Source organism: Bos mutus, chromosome 29 (assembly GCF_027580195.1).
Source record: "Bos mutus isolate GX-2022 chromosome 29, NWIPB_WYAK_1.1, whole genome shotgun sequence".
Classification (NCBI taxonomy): domain Eukaryota; kingdom Metazoa; phylum Chordata; class Mammalia; order Artiodactyla; family Bovidae; genus Bos; species Bos mutus.
The window spans coordinates 29,605,460-29,618,392 of record NC_091645.1 but is presented as its reverse complement, the minus strand read 5'-3'; the positions used below and the strand labels follow the sequence as shown (position 1 = coordinate 29,618,392).

At 44.6% G+C, this 12,933-nt stretch overlaps 1 protein-coding gene and 1 non-coding gene across 3 annotated transcripts in view; one reads left to right on the top strand and one right to left on the bottom strand.

Moving 5' to 3' along the window:
* The window catches only part of KIRREL3 (kirre like nephrin family adhesion molecule 3), a 603,489-nt gene that overhangs the window by 102,051 nt on the left and 488,505 nt on the right, over positions 1-12,933 (top strand). The gene's annotated exons all lie outside the window — the stretch shown is intronic.
* On the bottom strand, positions 6,882-6,954 carry TRNAC-ACA (transfer RNA cysteine (anticodon ACA)). The gene has a single exon. It is a non-coding gene; the product is annotated as a tRNA-Cys (tRNA).

The following is a 12,933-nucleotide window of genomic DNA, read 5'->3' as shown; positions in this document are numbered from 1 at the left end:
CTCTTTGTGACCCTGTGGACTGTAGCCCACCAGGCTCCTCTGTCCATAGGATATCCAGGCAAGGATACTGGAGTGGGTTGCCTTTTCCTTATCCAGGGGAGAAGTGCTACAAAGGAAGAGAAAGCAGGGGAGAGGTTTGGGGGTCTTGTGGATGGTAGGGTAATTTCACGTCAAGTAGTCAAGGGAGGTTCTTTTGAAAAGGCGACACATGAATTAAGATCTGAAGACAGTGAGGGGATGAGCCGTGCAGGTACCCAGAGGATGAGGACCCCAAGCAAGAGAACCTTCACAAGGGAAGGGTCTGGACCAGATGGAGAAAGTGCAGAAAATGAGTGGGAAGGAAAGCAGGAAGAGGAGAGGCTGGAGGAGAGCAGAGGCCAGACCCTGCTAGCTTTGTCTTCATCTCTGTCACTTTACACTAATTTTCTGTTTACAACTTCAGCCCATCGTTCCATTAGACTGAAGGAAAGAAGCATTCATCTTTGCAGCTCTGGGGGTCAACTCTGAGCCTTGCCACAGCTAGTATTCAGAACACTTTTTGAACAAGTGCTAGAAGCCCTCAAAGAGCTCCAATCCTAGACTTATTTTCCTCGCTTAATTTTGTTATTGAAGTTCTCTTAGCTTTACAACCTGTCGTTCCATCAAAAAGTTTCTTTCCTGGCCTCGAATCTGCAGGCTGTCTTTTTCTTGTTTCATGTGTTATGTGCCATTGGCAATGACCTTCCATTTCTACTTCCTTTCTATCGCAGCTGTCCCAAAGTGTGGAGGAGACTGTGGTAGTCTTTGGTGAATATAATCATAACTATATTTGATCAGATGCAGATCCACCTCCCTCGGGAGATGGCCCAGTCTTCAAAGCCAGATGTGTAAGCATACAGATCAGTCACTGTGTCTGAGTAATGGGGCATCTGGGGAAAGAGTGCAAGGGTGTTTCCAACTGGAAAAGTCACTGCTCTGTCCTCTGACCAAATCGCCAGTAGAAATTCAAGTCCAACAGCAACCATAATAGTGACATCCTGTACTGATGGGTTTGTTGACCATGTGCTGGGCCCCATGTGGGTGATTGGACCCAAATCAGAGAGGTGCCCTTGTTTGAAAAAATAAGGGCACTATGGCTTCCTTCATAGACTGGTTTCCTTCTTCGCTTTGAATGTCCAAGCGATGAACCTTTCATTGTACCTTTCTTCCATGGAATGGAATAACTCAGAAGCAGAAAATTGGGGTTCAGCCAAACCACTCTGACTTCTCTTTATGGCCCCCCAAAAGACAAGACAACTCACGACAAGACAGACATCCCAGAAAGAAGCCAGATGCAGCCTCATACGTGGGGCCACATAGGAGAGCTCTAGGGTCTAAAAGGGCTTCCCTGGTGGCTCAGATGGTAAAGAATCTGCCTGCAATACGGAAGACCTGAATTCAATCCCTAGAAAGATCCCCTAGAGAAGGGAATGGCAACCCACTTCAGTATTCTTGCCTGGAGAATCCTGTGGACAGAGAGGCTATAGTCCATGGGGTCACAAAGAGTTGGACATGACTGAGCGAATAACACTTTCAGGGTCTAAAAGGATTGTAAACTTTCAGGAGAATCTACCTCGTTTTATAATGTGTGCAGTTCACATTGCCTGCTTTTAAAATTATTCCTGATTATCAGTGAATATAATGTTCCAATACATGCTAAAAAACAGTGAAAGGAAATGAGATTTGAAGCAAAAACACTGTTTCATTCACTTATCTGCTGGAAGGAAAACAAGTTGTTGGGCCGAGGGAGCAAGGAAATCATTTGTAAGGTCCTCGCCATCTGGGAGGCTGTGTGACCTGTCTCTTTTGGAGTCATCTTGCTGTTCACACGTCCCTTTTCTGAGCCTCAGTTTTCCTCTGTTGATAAGAGACTAAGAATTCCAGTTCTTTCCCAGCCTCCCTACTTTTGAAGGCTTCCCTTTAACAAAATCCATGCCACCAACAAAAAGGCTTCTGCAGTCTCGCCAGGCAGGATAACTTCGATTTCAGAGATGAGGAGCTGCATCTTTGAACTGCTTGCCTCTTGAGTGGTCAGTGGGCAGAAGGAAGCCCGTCAAAAATCTTCAAAGGAATCAGAGGGTTTGGGGAGAAAGGGGACCAGTGTCTGCAGTGAGAGGACCCAGAGAGGAGGCAGGATGGGGCTGGCAGTGTGATCGCAGCCTGGGGCTCTACACAGCTCCCAGCCTTGAAGCCCGCCTGGCATTTGGTTCTACAAAGCTCCTGGTTTAGCAGATGAAATGGAAATCTGAACTGACAACTTTGTATACAAACCCCAAACAAGATCGCCCTGCCTGTCAGCTGTTTCATCTCCACCAGACTTCCCCACTCTGCTGCACTGGGATTTTTGTACTGCTGGGTGTGGACAGGGGAACCCTGGAGCCCTTTGGGGAGTCACATCCCCTTGAAACTGTTCCCCAGCCACCCAGCATGGAGTGACTGTGGCAGATAGGGCTCTGTGTTGTCAGGCTGTGGAGGTGAGCATAGCTCCGTTTTATGCACTGCTCCAGTGTTTTGTTAAAGGTTCACAGCCGGACAGGTTAGACAATGGTGGTACCTTTCAGCAATGGAATCTCACACCCGTCCAGTACGCAGGCTGAGACTGGTAATGTGTTTGCTGGTCACAAGTGGGACAGGTCCAGCAAGGCCTAAAAGAAGGCATTCCCTCCTCATTCTCTGACCGCTGGGCAGGGAACTGGGGCTTCCCTGGTGGCTCAGACGGCAGAGAATCTGCCTGCAATGCAGGAGACCTGAGTTTGATCCGTGGGTCAGGAAGATTCCCCTGGAGAAGGACATGTCAACCCACTCCAGTATTCTTGCCTGGAAAATGCCTTGGACAAAGGAACCTGGCAGGCTACAGTCCATGGGGTCACAAAGAGTCAGACATGACTGGGCAACTAATACTTTCTTCCTTCCTATGGGCTCCTCGGCTTGGAATCCCAAGAAGAATGGGCATGATGTAAGTGCCTACCTAGTGAACTGATGAATTGAAATTCTATAAGGCTCTTTACCCCCACAATGCCATTTTGCAAATGAGAGAGCAAGGTGGGTAAAAGTTAAGAGGATTTCCATCCATCTCAAAGGAAGCCTGTGTATCTGGTTCATACCAGCAGCTCACAGACCCCTCTGTGAGCCTCTCCTTCATTGTGAAATATTAACCAGCCCTGCCCCACACCCCACCTGGGCATGGCAAGTCCTGCCCTCAAGGATGGAACCCTCTATATGTGGCCACCTGGATGGGAGGGGAGTTTGGGGGAGAATGGATACATGTATATGTATGCCTGAGTCCCTTTGCTGTCCACCTGAAGTATCACCACATTGTTAGTCAGCTATACTCCAAAGTAAAATAGACTTTTAAAAAAAGAGATAGACTCCTCTGAATCATGCTTAGCTCACCCTCTACAGATTGAACAGTATGGTCCTAGAGCCATCCATCCAGGAATGAGATAGAGTGGACAGTTGGCAAGACACTGCCCTTTGTGCCAAACCAGGGAATGACCCAGACTCCCTCAGGTTCTCCTCTGAAGCATTGCCACAAATATGTATCTGAAGATGAGTTTTCATGTTACTTCCTATTTCTGCATCGTCACCATCATCATCTCGAGTTAATTATTTTTTAGCTACTTGATGATTCTTGGTACCCTCTTCGATACCTTCAAAGAAAATTTCCACAGTTTTTATTCTCTGGGGTCTTAATGTCTCAGAGGAATGGCTTCCATGCCGACAAGCATAAAGAGAACATTACAAACACTAAGTGAATGTGGAATAAAAATAGAGCAAGATTAAATATGGAATTATGCAAACTTCCCCCACCTTGACCATCTTCCCCCTCAAAGCTATGGGTGTGCTCAGTGGTAGCAGGGGACAGGTTTTCTTGGCCCAAGTAGGAATAGTCTTATGAAACAGATGACTTCTTTCCCTGCTGTCAAAAACATATATTTGGAGTCATCAGTGGGAAGCCATCAAGCAGCTATGCTAAGAAGCGTGGCTAAGAAGTTTTAAGGAGATGTTATTAGGAATGACCTCTTATTCATAAAAGATTTTGTGACCAAAAGCCTGTTCTGTTGATGTTGCTTCAGATGGAGTCTCTTGTATCAACTGTAATATCCCTAGAGTAATCAGTGTGATTGGCATCAGAAATGCAGTAAATATCAGGGCACAATTTAACCAGCAACAGCAAAAGAGCAAGTAATCATAAGTGTGGGGGCCTTTGACCATAAAAATGCAGATGTTTACCTTGAATGTTGATTTAAACCATCTAGATTTTGCACCAAATGAAGCTTGAAATGTATCAACTGAAGTACAGCATCCAACTGATAAAAAATAGTCCTAAAAGCTTTGACTTTCTATGAAAAAGAGATTTCCAAGGGGATGGTCCTCTTAGAGCCAGGCAATTTGCTCCATGCCACTTTCATAAAATCATAGCATTTTCAAGTTGCAAAAGACCTTTAGGGTCTCATAATCCAGCCACCTTTTCAATGCGGAAAATCTCCGCTAAAGAATTACCTCCAGGCCAGGCTTGAAATATGCTGCCTACCTGAGAAGGTCTATTGGAGGGTCACCTTGGGGAGTGTTGATTCTGTTCCGGGGTGAACCAAGGGACTGTGTTCTTTGTTGGGCAACTGAAACTGATGTAAGCCTCCCAAGCAAGGTCCCCGAATGAGCCAGGCTCCCTAGAGAAAGTGGCAGGAGGACTTGTGATACTTGGAAATTTCTTTGATTTAAGACCATCTTCTTATTTCTCCATCTGACAGCATCCATTGTTATACTGACCTATTAAGGTGATTACAGAAAGTGTTGGTGGCCCAGTAGATCTCATTTTCATCACTGCCAGCCTCCTGCAATCACAGCTGCTGAACAGGCCATAAATCCAATAGACTGAATGGCTCTGGGACCTCTGCAAAGAGGCTGCAGCTTTTTCTGTTTCCACTTAGGCCAGGGTTATGAGTAGTAATAAACTCAGCAGTCAGGCCAGAAATGTGATGATGGGGGAAATGAAAAAGGGTTCAAGACAGGATAGGGGAACATATGTGTACCCAGGACTGATTCATGTCAATGTATGGCAAAAACCACCACAATCTTGTAAAGTAATTATCCTCTGATTAAAATAAATTGATTAATTTTTTTAAAAGAAAAGAAACAAAAAGAGAAGGGGTTCAAGAAAGAAAAGCAAAGCCAGAAGAATGCTCAGCTCCCCTTGAGTCGCTGCGTTTTCAAATTCATTAGCAACCCCAATTATTCAGTTCCTCAATTTTAATCTCTAATTAAACACTACCACAGACACTGTATCTTCAGAGGGTGGGATTTAAGTGGCCTCTTCTTAATAATTGTGCAACTATGATCCCTGCATGTTTAACCCAGAAAATAAAGGGAAAAAAAGTGTATTAAATAAAAAGAAAGAAGAGAAAAACCGTGAATGCCTAAAGCTCATGCCAAATGGTAATTGCAGAGAGACATTATTTTCTCTAAATATAGCAAAGATGACTACAAGGCTTCCAGCATTCTCCTATAATAATTTCTTAAATCAAAAGCGTATTTGCTGATATGAGGATGCTCACTGTAGCTATTCTTTCTGGACTAATTAGACAAGCTAGAAAACACCAGGCAGAGGTACAATATGTTGCTGGCTGAGAGTATTTTTTGCTTATTTCACAAGGTCGAAAAATCCTGAGCTTCCTGTTTAAAAAAAAAAATTATTCAGATGAAGTAATGAAATAAATATAGGCAGAGATGTGGGGCGGTAACATTTTGGTAACCAGATTTCTGTTTATTTAAAGAAAAGCTCCCTGAGAGAGGGAAGGCACATGTACATCGCCCAAGAAGGAAATGTGATTAAGACGCAGGTAGGAGGAAGATCGAACACGAAATTGCACCTCTTCCATGATGATAGCCGCGTCAGAACTAGCTTATCCTGTACCGGGTATTGGAAGAGCCGTGCCCTGGGTTTGCCTGGCACCTGTCCACTTCCTAACACACTGCACTGTAGTTGTCGATTTTCTCACTTATCTGCTCGTAGACTGTGGACTCCAGGGAAAGGAGTGTGCCTTTCACTTCTGTACCCGCAGGAATTAGCACCTTGCCTGATACATAGCAAGTACCAAATAAATGTGTGTTAAACAAATCTGCTGCATTAAGGCAGTATAGTTATGAGTACATTCTTTCCAATTCCCTTTTGTAAAGCCTTAAACTAATTGCATATGAAATATACACTTCAGAGTCAGGAGCAAATGTGTATTACATACATACACGATAGGTATGTGCATACTGCTGCTGCTAAGTCACTTCAGTCGTGTCCGACTCTGTGGGATCCCCAGAGACAGCAGCCCACCAGGCTCCCCCATCCCTGGGATTCTCCAGGCAAGAACACTGGAGTAGGTTGCCATTGCCTTCTCCAGTGCATGAAAGTGAAAAGTGAAAGTGAAGTCGCTCAGTCGTGTCCGACTCTTAGCGACCCCATGGATTGCAGCCTACCAGGCTCCTCTGCCCATGGGATTTTCCAGGCAAGAGTACTGGAGTTGGGTGTCATTGCATACACATATTACAAATGATTAATTTGACCCAAGGAATCAAACTGAGAGTAAGCCAGAAATTTTAAGCAATGGGAAGGAAACTCTTACTCTATAATAAAGATACAGAAGTACATTCCTTCTGGCCGGAACTGATTCTCTTTTGTCAGTTATGTAGAACCCTCCATCCAGGGGGTGTTTCCTTGCCAGGGTCAACTGTGGCAACTTTGTTTGTGAAGTTGCTCAGTCATGTCCGACTCTTTGCAACCCCATGGACTGTAGCCTGCCAGGCTCCTCCGTCCATGGGATTTTCCAGGCAAGAATACTGGAGTGGGTTGCCATTTCCTTCTCCAGAGGATCTTCCCGACCCAGGGATCGAACCTGGGTCTCCCGCTTTGTAGGCAGACGCTTTTACCATCTGAGCCACCAGGGAAGTGGCAACTTTAGGTGGCCCCAAATGGCTCAGATGGTATAGAAACTGCCTGCAATGCAGGAGACCTGGGTTCGATCCCTGGGTTGGGAAGATCCTCTGGAGAAAGGAATGGCTATTCACTCCAGTATTCTTGCCTAGAGAATTTCATAGACACAGGAGCCTGGTGGGCTATAATCCATGGGGTTGCAAAGAGTCAGTCATGACAGAGCTACTAACACAATCACCACAAAGCCCTGTGCACACTCCATGCTCTACAGTGGCAATACCATCAGACCAAGGCTTAGTGAGTGTCTCTCACTGAAGGCTGATACCCAAGAGCCAGGATGTGCTCAGCAGACCCCAGAGTGCTGGGCACTGGGGATGTTTTTTTTCACTGTCCTGTAGAAGAAAAGAATGGGGCTTCAGATGCTCTGCTCTTGAAAGATTTCACATTGCAGTGGGGGGTGTCTTGAGAGCCACTTGGCAACCAGCTGAGGTCTGTGCAGCTGTGAACTCCATGATGGCCTCAGTGCCAGGCAAATTCATTGGTTGTTTCTTTGCTTCAAGGAGGACAACCAATTATTGAAAGAGTTTGCACTGGACACCCTCAAGATGCATATATTTTATTGAGACCATCAGGTGAGAAAAGAACTTTTTCAGTCTTCACCCTCAACAAGTTTATAGAAGAAATTAACACAACACTGTAAAGCAATTATACTCCAATTTAAAAAAAAATAGAAGTTTATAGTCATGTAGGGGAGATAAGTTAGAATGACAAATCTATGCTTGGGGCTAGTCATCAATTTGTTAGCATTGTATATGATGACTTTGGACATCCAAGTTGTAACCTAAATAGGGCCATGATTCAGATGATCATTTAGGGTATCAAGGGCCTTTAACCCTAGTAGAGATTCCCTACGGGCTTCCCTCATGGCTTAGTTGGTACAAAATACACCTGCAATGCAGGAGACCTGGGTTCAATCCCTGAGTTAGGAACATCCCCTGGAGAAGGAGATGGCAACCCATTCCAGTATTCTTGCCTGGGAAATCCCATGGACAGAGGATTCTGGTGGGCTACCGTCCATGCAGTTGCAAGAGTCGGACACAGCTGAGGTTCCCCACAGGTTCATAACTGTTCCAAGCAGTCACCCATTCTCTCTCCAGCCAATGTCCTATTTCACTGCTGATGGACTTGGTTCTGAGTGCCCTGTGGCTCTCCGCATCTCCTTCCCAAGAGAATGCGGCTGGATTTGCTGAGACTGTGCAGATTTTTCAGACTTGCACCTAGCTGTCTCCTCTTCAAAAAGCCCCCTGCTCCCCAAGTGAAAGTGGACAGCTTCTTGCCGCAAGGATGAAGATGACTTCTTTGTCATTTTTTCCCACAGAAAAGAAAAATGATGAGAACTGAACATTAAAAAGCATCTGTAACTTGAAGCAGGTACCATGTATTGGTTTGAGCTGACGTCCCAGGACCTAGCTGTTGGTTCCATGTTTTGGTCTTTGCATTGATTTCTACCGGAGTCTCCTCCAGGTCCCTTTCTTCTCTCTCCTTCAGTCCTAACTGGTCCTCTTTCTTTTAGTTTCCAAGAAAAAGCAGCTACTTGACTTCACTTGCAACTATTTTGAAAATGTCTTTAAATAAGTGCAGTGCATTCCTTCCAACAGAATACTCTAGAAGAGCTCAACAGCCCTGAAGATATACAATCAATACTTTGCCTGAACCATTGATACCCTTGCCCATCACTTAAATATCATTACAGGAAAGATTTCAACAAGATCACGGCACATTATACTTTAAAGTTTGACTTTAAAGGATGCCTGGGCTTTGCTGAAAGGCGTTAGTAATGGAATTCTTTATCTCTGAGCTTAATTTATTCTGGGGAGAATAGGACCATTATCTTAAATCTATTTTTTTTTCCAACAGAGAAAACAGGCCTCAGAAGTCCAGCACTTATAAGGAAATCATTGTTTAATTACTTTTTTGCTTAACCCTTTACAGAGGAAAGGGAGTGGGTGTGTGTTATTGGCAAATGAATATGCTTTCCTATTGGGTTGCCATCAATAGACTTGCAGTATTTCTTTTTTTGTCATTTCTATTCCTATGCTTCTCTGCGATTCTTGCGTACAAGAACTCTAGAGTCAAGGAAACCTCTAACTGGTTCTGAACCCCAATGGAATCCACTTTCTCCTTGATCATGGGTGATGAAGGGGTCTATGGTTTGAAGAATGTAAGTGACCGGTGACTGAGAGATTAATGTTCTGGTGTTAAACTATATAGTTGGTATAAATTAGATACAACAGAGCTGTGTGTTTTCACACCTGGGAATGGACACAGTTGTGTGCAGCTCCTTGACTCCTCAGTGTGTCTCCACTGCGTAAAACACTTGTTTGAAGAGCAGAGAAAATGATCTATCAACTGACTCCTTTTACAAAACACCAACCACCAAGCAATTAATAGACTCATTGCTGCTTCCCTCCCTCCCAGCAAATTTGCTTAATTGAAGGGCAGTTTGGGATTTGTAGAAGGAGATGTGAGCTCCAGGAAAGAGCGTAAGAAGATGCTACATGTCTAGGATTTCTTCCGGGGCCCCTAATGTTGTTGTTGTTGTTGTTTTCCTATTCTAATATGTAAAGCTCAACCAAGCCCCCATGACACATTTTGGGCCAGGTTTGGGGATCACTTGTGAACTAAATGATGTCTTCAAATGTTACAGAACTTCAGGAATAGCTCTTTTGCCAGCCTTAGGCGTCATCAGCCTCCCTAGTCAGTCCTTTTGTTTGATGGCATGTTTCAGTATGGAGCTACCCTGGTGATTCAGCGGTAAAGAACCTGCCTGCAAGTACAGGAGACCTGGGTTTGATCCCTGGGTCGGGAAGATCCCTGAAGAAGGAAATGGCAACCCACTCCAGTATTCTTGCCTGGGAAATCCCATGGACAGAGGAGCCCAGTGGGGTCACAAAGAGGTGGACATGACTTAGCGACTAAACAACAACAACCACCTTTCACTACAACTGCTTCCAAAACTTGATCCCTAGGATTCAACTGGGCAGACATGCCAGTTGGTGAGCATGGCATGGCTTTCCAGAGGTCGAGAGGTTGTCCAGCTTTAAAGAAGGTTTATCTTCCACTACATACTTACAGATTGCTTGGGTGGAAGGAGAAAAGTAGGCACCGTTATAATTCCAGCAGCAGCGAGCTTATCAGAGTTCACATTCAACTTTCAGCTCCTTCCTTTCCTCTCCTTTGTCAGTTAGGGTACATGGCACTTTTTTTTTTTTAACTGCTATTATCAGAGATTTTGTGTTTAATGGTTTGCCGGGTCACATTTTATAAGTGCAAACGACTTTGATGACCTCCATTACTTCTTCTTAGCTATCTTCACATCTCTACAGAATGAAAGGCTATAAAGAATTCAGACCAGATCTTGTTTTGATCAACCTCTCCAAATGACCATTATACCCAAGTCAAAAAGTCAGTGCACTTCCCAAATCGGAGTCTTATACATAGAACATCTCCATTTTACAAGAGAGGAGAACATTCCATCCTTATGGGTCAGTTACTTTGCAACTGAGTCTAATTGACCTTCTGCTTTCTGTTAGCCTTAACTACCTCTAGTCACAGGAAACCCAGAATATCCACCTGCTTTTGAATCCCCTTGTCTAACAGCATCCTTACTGATTGTACAAGATAAGCAGGTTCAGTGGGCCATTGGAAAAGGGAGCCTGGGTTGTCATCAGAATCAGTGTCTATGCTGGAATTTACATTCTCTACCCATGCTCTAAGTTAGCAAGCTAATTTTAAATTGAATATAAGCTGAAGAAATGTTGGCTGGTTATATTTCTCACCTAACGGTCATTATCACCCATCTAAGAAGAACACTCTTTTCTAAATTATTTTACCATTATCCCTGGTCCTCACTCCTGTTTCCCTTCTCTACCCTAGGTAACTATTCTATGTTTGATACATGTCTTTTAATATGTATGTAAATAAGCAGCATTTTCTATGTGAATGTTGTTAATTTACCTAAATGACATTGTACCACACATATAAACCTGTTTCTTCTTCCATCCAACTCTACAGTTAAGAACTGTTCATATTGTTAATATTTACCCAGTTTTTGTCTCTAACTGATGCATTTGCAAAGTTTCACTTATCCATTCCCTTTTGATGGATCTTTGAAAAATGCAAGTGTGAGCCTCTCTGTCATGTCTGACTATTTGTGACCCTATGGACTGTAGCCTGTAAGGCTCCTCTGTCCATGGGATTCTGCAGGCAAGAATACTGGAGTGGGTTGCCATGCCCTTGTTCAAGGGATTTTCCCAACCCAGGGATCAAACCCAGGTCTCCTACATTGCAGGCAGAGTCTTTACCATCTGAGCCACCAGGGAAGCCCTTGATGGATCTTTGGGTTGCTTCTAATCCCATTCCCCACTCCCATGAACCTGCTTGAGAATTCTGGCATTCATACCCCCAGACCAAATGTCTGGGCCTTTAGGGTGTATGCTGCTGCTAAGTCGCTTCAGTTGTGTCCAACTCTGTGCGACCCCATGGACGGCAGCCCACCAGGCCCCCTTGTCCCTGGGATTCCCCAGGCAAGAACACTGGAGTGGGTTGCCATTTCCTTCTCCAATGCATGAAAGTGAAAAGTGGAAGTGAAGACGCTCAGTCCTGTCTGACTCTTAGCGACCCCATGGACTGCAGCCTACCATGCTCCTCCGTCCATCGCATTTTCCAGGCAAGAGTACTGGAGTGGGTTGCCATTGCCTTCTCCATAATTTTATTGAATACTGGCAGATGTATGCTAAAATAATTGACCAGTTTATATTCTTACCACTAGTTCTGGAGGTTCCATTCCCCACCCCATGTCCACTAACCTTGGTATTCTCCACTTTTCTAATTCTTGCTTACCTAATTGATACAAAGCAGTATTTCATTGTTACTTTCACTCATTCTCCTTACTGATGACTTTGATGCTAAATCTTTACTTTCAAATTTCCACGAGATAGGAGGGAATAGCATCTGAGAACAGAACCAGGGCAAACAACCGGAGATCGCCAGAAACAGAATACCTGAGTCCGCAGGGCAGTTCTTCAAACTCCCCAGCCTGTACAAGCTGTGGTCCTTATGATGACCGCCCTGATGCTGCAGGAATTCAGGGACTTGATGGTGTTTCATGGGCTTGGACAACCCAGGCATCTACTCCCCCTTCCCCAGCAGAGGCAAAGTGACATGCCCTCCCTAATCCCAGCTGCAACTCGAGCTGCCATACATCAGTGGATATGTGCAGACTCACTTAGTTTAATGTTTCTATCAAAGTAGCCCAAAGTGCCATCTTATCAGAGGATCAATTTTATATCAGAGGGTCATTAAATTCTTTTTCATGAGAATAAAATGGGCTTTTGCTGCTGCATGTTGTACTGCTGCTCATCTGAAACTGGAGATGAAATCAAAGTGGAAGAGATTTAACCAAATTATCCATCTTCAGAAAATAAGCTTCACTGCAAATGTATTTTTGATGTGGCATTGTGCAACACAGAGAGAGGAGAAATAAAAATATCCTGATGGTCCTGTTATACACTGACGGGGGGGAGGCTGTGAATTTAACTCTCCGTGGAGGCAGGGGTTCACTCGCCCTCCCATTGGCAGTGAGGTGGGGTTAGTTAGGAGTTTGACAGGTGAATGACAAGAGATCTGATCCTTGTGATAGATCATGCTGGCATCCAGTTGAACTGCACGTTCGTTTGTTTTGTTTTCTAAAATATGATTTGACTTTCCGTGAGGGCTTGAACACCTTCAAGGGAGGTCTCGCTGAGTTGTGTGATCCAGAGCTCAGCACAAGAAAAGCACCCAGGGCCGATTACCCACTGCAGCCCCTTCCCTGACCTCTTCCTGGGGTCTCGTGACTGCGAAATCCTAGAGGAGCAAACCAGCAGAGCCAGAAGCAAACAGAAGCCATGGCAATGTTTATGAAAGTACCCCTGGGCAGCTGGTGTTTAGTC